Here is an 11,858-nt window from a genome sequence, read left to right as displayed (position 1 = left end):
TTCAACAAAATTCCCATTGAAATCAAAGCCATAGATGAGAAGTAAATTTTTTTTTTTCTTTAAAGAAAATATGGGAGACATTATTCAAGTTATTGAATTTTCATTAACACACCCCAAAGCCCATTAAGACTATGTACTGTGACTGATTAATGGTGAACATTAATTTTAAAAAAGTAATGACCATGGAAGTTATACAAAGTTATACAAAGGCATGAAACACTAGAAAAGACAATGATGCTATGAAAGGTGGAGAGCAGTAGAAAGACAAGAAGACCACATACCCAATGGTTGGATTAAATCAGAGACACCATGGGTATAAGTCTGAAGAACCTGAAGAGAGTAGTGGAAGACAGAGGGTCTTTGAGTTGTCTTATCCACAGGATTGCCATGAGTTGAGGTTGACTTGAAGGCAGTTAATAATGACAACAACTGTGACAGAGAAAGGAATTCTTAGCCATGTGTCTCAGGTATTTAAAACACATGTAACAATGAGTAGTTCCACTGTTTATTATGAAGCTATTCATATTATCATAATATCCATTTAGGGGAAAAAGAACTCTTTTGTCCCTTCTTGCTAATAAACATGAATCACTGGATTACTTTACTTGAACAAATAACCCATGAGCATCATGCTCCTATGATCACTGAGTGTGATGCTGTAAAGCCGATTAAAGCCAGCTGTCTCCTATTATTTTAAAACAAATATGCCAGGTTTTGCTGACACCCCCTCCCCAATATTGAACATCTAGGAAGTGACTTTTGAACCCTGTTACCATGTGTATGTAGCAATACAGTGGCCAGACAGTCCCCAGGAGAATTTGTGTGCAATGGCAGAAATAAATAAAGAAAATATGTTTATAGTAACTAACATTAACATTTTGAATCAGCAGGGCAAAAGGCAGGCATTAAAAATTCAGGCAGGTGTTACATCTCCATGCTGAAGTCATGAAGAAAAGATTGACAAAGTAAAATAACATGGGCTAGGGACATGAGGTCAGCATTTGCAGTTACAATAGAAGCAACACAGTGAGATTATTTATTTAAGGGCATTGGTGAATGTACAATCTTGGCGTGCGTGTTTGTTTATTAAATTTGAAAACTGCCCAATCGGCAAATACTTTCAGGCATTTATTAGTTGAAATCCCAATCAAACTATTTATTCCACAATTTTTCCTTACATTGTGGGGTGGGGGGGTGGATGGGGGGGGGGGGGGGTAATTGACACTGTAAAAGTTTCCAAAAGAGAAAAAGTGACATATTAACTCACTATGTTTACATTGTTCAATACAAACGGATCGGCCTGATACATTCTATCATTTGTATGATAACAATCTTATAGCCATAAAATAAGTTGACTCTGCTGATGTGTTCAAATGAAATCAAAAGACCAAATAATATTGGAGACTATACTTCATGTTAGTATTAACTCTGTTCCTCGAAGTTCCATATGCATAATAATTTTCTATTGCAACAATGTAGAATGTGGACGTGATTAATGCCTCTTTACAGCAAGGCAGGGTACCAACATGTCTAAAAGAGGCTATGATAAGATCTCTTTTGAAAAAACTTTCCCTGGATCCTACTTTACTAGATAATTACAGGCCAGTCTCCAAGCGCTCATTTTGGGGAAAGGTGCTGGAGTGTGTGATGGCTTCCCAACTCCAGGTACTCCTGGATGAGTCAGATTATCTAGATCAATGTCAGTCTGGTTTTAATAATAATAATAATAATAATATGATTTATTTATATTCTTCATTTTCCTTGCAGAATCAAGACAGGTTACAAAGCAAAGGGAGCAAAATACAAAGTACACTTCCCCACTAATTTATCACAGCAAACATAATACAATAGATTAATTATACAAGAAGTCAAAAATACATAGAAAAGTACAAAGTACAAAAAATCCAGAATACATGACATAGCAGAATAATGAAACATAATATAGCATAATAATCTAAACGACAATCCCCAACTCTCTCCTAGCAGCAAACCAACAATCTATTAACAATTACATGTCTAAAAGAGTTATCCTCTAGGCTGGTGCAGCCAGGTGTTCCGGGGGCATTGGAGCCGGTATAAAATATTTTGCTGCTCTCCTCTGCATCCTTCTCTGGGACAATGTAGCTAGGGGGTCTGGGGAAGGGGGCCCAGGAGCTGGCATTTTAAAGATGCCACTCTCCAAGGGCATCTCCCAATTAGCTGCCTCAGGTCCACTGGGCTTCAGGTGGTCTTTAAAAAAAAGATTGTTAACATTTTTGTTGGTTTTGGAAGTCACATTGGGTCCTGCCCTTCACCATTCTCTCTCTCTCACAGCTGCAGCCAGGAGATCTTTCTCCGCTGGGGTTGCCTTGATGTTGTTTTGGGAAGGAAGGACAGGGTTTATACCTTCACCAATCTCTCCTTCTCACACAGCTGGAGCCAGGAGGTCTTTCTCCACTGGGGTTGCCACTGGTTTTAAGTCTGCTTATGGGACAGAAACAGCTTTGGTCACCTTGGTGGATGTACACATAGAAGTGGACAGGAGGAGTGTGTTCCTGTTGGTTTTGCTGGACCTCCTTCTGAGCCACCTCTCTGGGATGGGCTTTGAGGTACTGTTCTACAATTGCTCCGCTCTTTCCTGGAGGGCCCTCAGAAGGAGATGCTGGGGGATACCTGTTCGACTCCTTGGCCATTGGCCTGTGGGGTTCCTCAGGGCTCAGTCCTGTCCCCTATGCTTTTTATCATCTACATGATACTGCTGAGAGAGGTCATCCATAGTTTTGGAGTAATGTGTTACCTGTATGTGGATGATACCCAGCTCTATCACTCCTTTCCACCTAATTCCAAGGAAGCTGCTTCTGTCCTAAACTGGTATCTGGCTGCTGTAATGGTCTGGATGAGGGCAAACAAACTGAAGCTTAATCCAGATAAGACAAGGGTGCTTCTGGCCAGTTGAAAGACAGATCTGGGAATAGTGATTCAGCCTGTGCTAGATGGGGTCATGCTTCCCCTGAAAACTCAGGTTTGTAGTTTGGAGATACTTCTGGATTCAGCTCTAAGCCTGGAAGCCCAGGTATTGGCAGTGACCAGGAGTGCCTTTGCACAGATAAAACTTGTGCACCAATTGTGTCCATTCCTAGAGAAGTCAGACCTGGCCACAGTGGTACATGCCTTGGTTACATCCCGTTTGGATTACTGTAATGTGCTCTACGCGGGGCTGCTGTTGAAAAGTGCTCAGAAACTTCAGCTGGTCCAAAGAGTTGCAGCCAGGCTGTTAACTGGAGCTGGCTAGAGGGAGCATACAACTCCCTTGTTGCAACAGCTCCATTTGCTGCCAGGCACAATTCGAAGTGCTGATTTTGACCTATAAAGCCCTATATAATTTGGGTCCATGCTATTTGAAGGACCGTATCTCCCTGTACGAGCCCCCAAGAATATTGAGGTCATCGAGAGAGGCGCTTCTCTCTGTCCCACCACCATCTCAGGCATGTTTGGTGAGAACAAGAGAAAGGGCCTTTTCAGTGGCTGCTCCCAAGCTCTGGAACTCCCTCCCTAGGAAGCCCAAGATGGCTCTATCCCTACTGTCCTTCTGGTGACAGGTAAAGACATTTCTATGCTGCCAGGCTTTCACATGACAGGGATGCTATTTTGTTTTTTGATTTAAAGAGTTTAAAATTTTAAATGTTAATAATGTCATGTTTTTATTTGTTTGTACTGTTTAATTGTTTTTTAAACTTGTATTTTGCATGTTTATAGTGTTTTAAATTGGAATGTTTTAGATTTGTACGTCCCTGTACTGGGAGAAAGGCGGGATATAAATACACTTAACAACAACAACAACAATAGAATATCCATGCTATAATCTCCTTTTCAACCAATATACTGTACCTTCCCCATGTACAAGAGTAAATATTAATAATGGTTCTGAGAATGTTATGCTGCAAGTGTTAGAAGAAAAGTATCAGACACAGTTGAATGTGAATATGAGCAGTGTTGGAATCACCTGTTGTAGATATGATGCACTAGAACTGCCTTCAGATAGCCTTGTGATGAAAAACACTATGGTACTCAGGATTTTGATGGTGAAATGTTCACAATTCCCACCAAGAAATAAGAATTACTTATTTCACTATTACTGCACAATTTGAAAGATTACCTAGTTATGTTAGACTTGGGAGACTTCTGAGGGGCAGCTGTGGAATCTTTGAGGACTTCATTGGACCTGAAATTTTCCCTACCTTGTACTAGAGGTTTAGTAGCCAGAATTCCTTTCTGGTTTATTTTAGTTGGTTGCAAAACTCAAATTTGTTAATAAATCAACTTTTATATCTGTAGCCTAAGTGGATTCTGAACACTAGTATCTCATCCCACAGCCTTGAGGTTGCTATCAAAGCTATACGACAGTCTTACTGCTCTTGATCAAATAAGTGGCAACAGTTATATATTAACAGCACATATTGAGAGTGTGCTGGTATTTCAGTTATGGCAGTATTTTGCCTTATCTATATGTTATACTCCAGGAAACCATAGCCCATTAAATCTCAATGAAACATATTCTCAAAGTAAAACATTTTTGTACCTATTATAGGTCTGTCATATCATGCACTGTATGTTCATAGGTATGCAATCCTAATTATTAACTTATGAAATATTTATCCACAGCCATGTAACTGGAAGTATAATCTCACTGAGAGTGAGGTCTAGTTTGTGCCTTCAAGCCAGTCTGGCATGGTAATTTGAGTGTTTGGTATTTTGGAGCAGATTAATGTTTGATTTATCTAGCGTAGAGTAAGAGAGGAAATGGAACCCATTCTGGGGTCATGTGCTGAGGCCCTTAGATGCCATGTTCTATTCTATCACAGTACCCTTATTTTTTTGGGGGGGGGGGTTATTCCTCAGTATTCATAAGTATATATGTGTGTGTCTGTGTGTGTGTATTGTGAAGTTCTGGTCCACCATTAGCTTTTCTTTCATTCATTTAGACTGTAAGACTAACTGTCCAAGATGGCCAAGGGCCAGATGAGCTAATCCTAGGCCAACTAAAATTGTCTTCAATCCATTTTTTATTTTTATTTGATTGATTGATTGATTGATTGATTGATTGCAGACTAGAGGTGTTGGACACTGCTTAGAACTACACTGCCCTGGAATAACTTTGTGCCAGAATTGTAGCCATAACTCTGGGTTGGCCGAAGTCTGGATCTCCTGAAACTTGGTTCTGCTCCCACTCTGTCTTTCCTACAACCCCCTTTTCACCTCTTTCCTATCTCTTCTACCAGGAGTTCTTAGCCAACTCAGAAGTTCTGCTGGCAGAGAGCTCTGTCAGCAACAGAGAATGCCAACAAGAATGAGATCAACTGACAGAAGGGGATTTCTGCTGGCAGTAGTCTTGTGTCTAATCCTAACTCCCCTACATCTGGCAAGTCCTTAGGTTAAGATTTCACTGCCATTTATTATATTTTAGTACTGGCCAATAGCCTCTTTGAGCCATTCACAAAATAAAGCTTTAAACCATTCACCCAGAAAGCATGGTAACATACAATACTGTTTAAAAAAGTTTTAAACGGTAAAATAGAACAAAAACAGAAATGAAGAAATTTTATAGACTGCAGTATTAAGAGGAACTTGGTATATTCTTATTAGAGTAATGACTGAGAAATGCAAAGAAATTCTATTCAAGAAATAGATGAAAATAAAACAATAATGGTAATAGTTCTCCAAACATATCAGTACAATCAGGATGGAAAAGGTACGGAGAGGCTACTTTATTTATTTATTTATTGTTTATTTATTTATTTGCTGTGTGCGCATTCTATGCTTGGTTGACATTTTTCCTCTCTCAGCCATAGCTGAAATGTTTTTTATGCAGATATGTTTCAGCAAATAGAACACAAGCAATTTGTTGCCTGTACAGTAAAAATAATAAGATGAGACAAATGGAATGTCCATTCTGGTACAGGTGTACATAAATATAATTTTCAAACCAGGACTAAATTATTCACCAATATGTCACTAATTAAACTTCAGAGAAGCATCTGAAGAAACAGATAGCATTGTCGCTTGACATTCCTATAGCTTTTCTTTTCATTCTTGATGAACTAAATATGAAAAGATAAACAGCTGTTGCCAAAAACTAAAGTCCTTGCAGTTTATGTTGCAACCACCACCTTCACTTAATCCAGCCTTAACAGTCCACAGAATATAGAGAGGTTTGGGGAAATCAACAGTGACTCAGAAGCTGCAGGGGGAAGGTTGAAATTCAGTGACACAGCTAAAATAAATGCTTGCTTCAGAGGGGGAAGGGATCTATTAGAAGGGCACAGCATAAATCTCCTAGCATAAAAACCCAGCAGGTGATGTTCACCCACAGGTAGTGTCCTAACCAAAAATTAAACAGATTCAGATTAGGGGTATTTTCCCCCCACACTACATAGTTATAACATTATGATTCTACATTAACTGCCATACCTACATTCCTGCAAAATTCTGGGATTTGTTGTTGGGTGAGGTACTAGAGTCCTCTGACATAAAATGTTAAATACATAATGAAGATACAAATCCCATGACTCCGTATTATGTACCTATAACATGTAAAATAATACCAAAGTGCTCTAATTATATAGTGTGGAAGAGACTTTGTTTGAATTTTAACAAGATACAGTAAGGGCGACCATACCTATTTCTGAAGACCTCATATCCCCTCCCTTTACCACTTCAGCTTTTAAAATAAGAAAAAAAGAGAACTGCATTCAGGTAAGGACGATTATCTTATATAAAAAAGTGTGCAACATCCCCACCCCAGTGCATGGTTTGAGAAAAGACACAATCCCTCATTTGTGTGAACTGGAAATGACTTCGTTAAAATATCCAGATTTGGGATTGTGAATGTATGACATTGTTGCTACTCTACTCCAGCACAACACAGTTAAAGATCTTCTATTAGTCCTCTCATAAATGAGAACTATATAGTAATTTCTTCCATTTCTATAAAATCAAAAAGGGAATGATATTCATAAAAAGAGCATATCCAAGAGGTGAATTGGTAAACTTTTGAGCCATGTGTTACACAGGAAAATCATATGATAAATTACACTTATCATGCATCTTTGAGCACTTCACTCTACTCACTAATCCGTCTGTCAGATCTACTTCCAGCATACCAAAATTGTGGGTAGCTTTCAAACAGCTGTCATTTCTTTAAAGTTAACCAGCCACAAATATAATTTTTCCTCTTTCCCATAAATATAGCTCTGCTCCACAGGATTTCATTAGTACAAGGTGAAGGACAAGTAATATTCTGTTCTAGTTCAGTGACAAGCATAAAGTTCAACATGGTTGAAATCATACAATTTATTCTATTGCCAATGCTGGACCAGACTAAGAAACTAGAGGAGCAGGTGAAAGAGTGTATTTGCTTCTGAAATATAAACTGGACTAACATAAGGGCTAGCCTAATGAAAAGTGTTGATCACTAAAAGCAAACTAATTAGCAGTGATAACACCAATAACACAATCTGTAAACTACTCAATCAGCTGTCTGCCTCAGCTAATCAATAACAGATAAATCAGTCTTCCTAAGATGCATGGGAAGGTAGTAGGTTGTCCTAATCAAATTAACAGGAATTACATATCCTACTAATGAGTAGAAGTAAGTGTTCTCTCATCTCTGAAAAATCGATGTAAGACATTTGTTTAACTATGCTAGTGATATAATGTTCAACTTATTGTTTTTAGCTGCCCTTGAGTCATCTCCAACTCATGGCAATCCTGTTTTTTCTAGTGATGGATGCCTTCTTATTATGTGGCCAAAGTGCAATAGTCTCAGTTTGATCATAACTTCCAAGGAAAGCTCTGGTCTGATCTGTTCAAGAACCCACTTGTTTGTCTGCTTGGCTGTCCACGGTATCCTAAGTACTCTTCTCCAACATCACATTTCAAAATTTGATTTTCTTTCTGTCTGCTTCCTTCACTGTCCAGTTCTCACATCTGTACATGGGTAATTGGGAATACAATGACCTGAACAATTCTGACTTTAGTGCTCAGTTACATGTCTTTGCTTTTCAGTATATTTTCCAGTTCTTTCATAGCTGCCCTTCCCATTCCTAGTCTTCTTCTTATTTCTTGACTGGCATCTCCAATCTGGTCAATATTTGATGCTAGATATGGGAATTCTTTAACTATTTTAATTTCCTCATTGTCTAGATTGAATTTTTGTATTTCTTCTGTGGTAATTATTTTTGTTTTCTTTATGTTCAGCATCAGACCTGTCTTTGCACTTTCATCTTTGACCCTCTTTATTAAACTGTTCCAATTCCTGAATATCTTCAGCTAATATTATCAGGTTGTTTTATCACTTATTTTAGGTTGTTAATGTTGCTTCCTCCTATCTTGACTCCTCCTTTTTTTATTCTAATTCTGCTTTTCTTGTGATGTTTTCAGCATATAAGTTAAACAAGTAGGGTTGTAGGATACAGCCTTTCCTGACCCCTTTGCCTATTGGGAACCACTCTGTTTTCTTGAATTCTGTTCTGATGGTGGCCTCTTGTCCTTAATACATATTCCTCATTAGGACTATCAGATGGCACCTCCATGTCTTTGAGTGTGTTCCATAGCTTTTCATGATCTATACAATCAAATGCTTTGCTGTAGTCTATAAAACACATGCTGAATCTTTTTTGGAATTCTTTGATGCACTTGATTAGACATCATATGTTTGCAATGTGGTCCCTAGTGCCCCTTCCTTTTCTGAATCCTGACTGTACCTCTGGAATTTCTGTCTCCATGTATGGTTGGAGTCTATGCTGCAGAAGTTTGGGCATTATTTTGCTTGCATGTGAGATTAGTCCTATGGTCCTATATTTGCTGAAGTCTTTTGTATCTCCTTCTTTTGGATTGGCATGTATAAGAAGCATTTCCAGTCTATCGGTCATCTCTTTGTTTTCTCTATTTGTTGGCATATTTTAGTTAACACTACAGTTTCATCCGTCTGTAGGCATCGTAGCAGTTCAATTGTGCTATCATCTGTTCCCAGTGATTTATTTTTTCCCATTTCCTTTATTGAATATTCCATTTCACTTCTTAGAATTTGGGGCTCCTCATGCCAAACAACATCTAGGGATAGCCGTGTTGACCATACAGCAAATCCAGTAACATCCAAATGATAATACCTTTATTGGACCAACCAAAATGCACAGTTACATGTTACAAGCTTTCAAAGTCACACTGGCTTCTTCATCAGGCAAACAGGAGAAAGAAGTTGAAGATGTTAGTAGGCCTACATTTTCTGTTTCTGGTCTTAGTTCAGATGGTAGGACAGGCTATCTGCAGACTAGCACCTCCCCCTTTGGCCATGCCATCACTGACAGATTTTCAAAGTCAAGGAAATTTAATGTCCATTTGCAATTCAAAGATATCACACTGGCTTCATTACAAAAGCTATTCATTCTCTCATCCTTTTTATAACTCTACTGTGTATTGCCTCCAGTGTCCTTTTATTTCTTCTTGTTCCTGTATTATGTTCTTTTTTTTCTCCATAGAGCATCCCTGGTTTGAACTTGACTTTAATTTCTTGGATTTTTTTTATAGTGGTCTCTCGTTCTTCCCTTTTTATTGTTGTTTTCTATTTCTCTGTATTGGTCATTGTGGCATTTCTCCTTAACCCTACATGTCAGACATTGCACAGTTGTGTCCACACTTCTGGTTTTGTTCCTATCTCCCTTTGCTTTTACTGTTCTTCTTTCTTTTAACACATGAAGTGTTTCAACTGTTATCCATTGTTTCTTATCTTTTTTTTGCCCATTGTTAGTGTTTTCTTACATTCGTCTTTAATTATGTCTTTGACTTCTGTTATACTCAGTAGTTCAAATCTGTTTCTTACCTTGTCATTGAATTCATCTGAAAATTTATTCAAGTCATGTTCAAATAGTGATAGTTAAAACAATGTTCTATGATTATTCCACAGGCACACTATGCAAGTAAATTTCAAAAGCAATATGTATTTTATTTTTTTAAAAAAAATCAATATGAAGAGGAAAAGATTTTATTTACTAACACTTGAATCATGATAATATGATTCACTGACTAGAAATCACAGAATCATAGATTTCTAGGGTTGGAAGAGACCCAAGGGCTGTCCAGTCCAACCACCTAATATGCAGGAATAACATGGACATGGACTCTGACTCAGAGACTGAAGTTGTGGACATTCTAGAACCTGCCGCAGAAATGGATCAGAGTGTCTGACAGAGAGTCCTGTTCATTCAGATAGAGAAACCATTAACCCCTACTCTATCTTCACTGAGCAGAGACAACAGAGAGGGTTTGAGGTCTCAGGTGATTTATAGGAAGCAACAATTAATTGAACAGCAGCTGGAGCTAGGCCTTCCAAAAGTCGTTGGAGATTATCTGACCTACCTTGCTCTCCATTGTGTTCCTGACCTCTGTGTTTGACCCGGACTGTTTTTATTGAATCTAGACACCACGTACCTGACCTAGATTGTGTTTATTGACTTGAGTTGGACATTGGTGAAATCTGTTTGGGACTTAAGGCTTCTATTTACTAAAGTAAAGTAAGTGCTACTGTAAACTACTCTGTGTCTGTGATTACTCAGTAGCCGCTAGCTATCAGCTGTGTAGAACTCAATCTTTGGCTGGTTTTCCAGATGGGAGATACACAATCAAAACCCTCATGATGGATGACCATTCAGTTTCTGTTTAAAAACCTCTAAGAAGGAAATTCCATTTCCTTTTTACTGCCCAAGTGTACTATCCTATCTTTCTCCTTTTTGAAATACATTTTGTTAGTTATGGCCCAGCTTTCTAAATTATTAAGATAATTTTGAATCCTGATCCCATCCTCTGGCATATTAGCAACACCTCCTAATAATAATAATAATAATAATAATAATAAAAATTTATTTGTATCCGCCCCTCTGAGAACATCCTAACATAGGCCGGTTACACACCGGCACTTTAGTGCGTGACGAGCATGCACTAGGGTTACAAAAGGGCGGTGCTTCCACATGCCCAACCAGTGCTGCTTGTCATGCACTAAATGGCGGCGGCCCTCCATACGGCCGCCGCCGTGAGGAATGAGGCCGCGCCGCCTCTAGATGGGGCGGCGTGGACGTGACTCCTCAATCCGCGCAGGGCGCCTAGGGGCCCTTTCGCGGAACAGGAAGGAGCCTTTCGAGCTCCTTCCTGGTCCCGAGCCCGCTTGCTTCGCTGGGTGAACCTTCAGACGGCTGCGCCCAGCGAAGCAAGGGAGAAAGGGCCAAGCGCCCCTTTCTCCCCCTCCCCTCGCCGCGGGGTGTCCTTGGGGCTGAAGCCCCAAGGACACCCTTTTCAGGCTGCGGGGAGCGGCATTTTGCTGCTTCCCCGCAGCCTGAAAAGCGGCGATCGGGGCTCAGCGGCTGCCGTCGGCAGCTCAGCCCGATCCGCGGGAAGGGCGGTGCACCCGCCTCAAAGAGGCGGTCTGTAAACCGACATGTATCATCTGCAAATTTGATAAGCCATACCCTCTATTCCATTTCCTTCTCATGATAAAGTGTTCATAGCTTGAGCCCAGGACAGAACCTGTGACAATTCAGCCAGTTTACAATACATCACGGTGCATTGTCTAGCCAACATTACTAGCTTTTTTGCCAAATATTGATTGATTATAAATTATGTCTTTCCAATAATAATAATAAAGGAATTATTATATTATGATTATTATTATTATTATTATTTATACCCCACTCTTCAGCCAAAAGGCTATCAGAGCGGCTTACAAATTGTTGATTAGACATTTCCCTACTCTCAGGCTTACAATCTAAAGAGACAAGACACAAAAGGAGAAGGGAATGGCAGTGGGGAAAGGGAAAAGTTCAACAGATCTT

This window comes from Sceloporus undulatus, chromosome 3, assembly GCF_019175285.1.
Source record: "Sceloporus undulatus isolate JIND9_A2432 ecotype Alabama chromosome 3, SceUnd_v1.1, whole genome shotgun sequence".
NCBI lineage: Eukaryota > Metazoa > Chordata > Lepidosauria > Squamata > Phrynosomatidae > Sceloporus > Sceloporus undulatus.
This window is presented reverse-complemented; position numbering follows the sequence as displayed.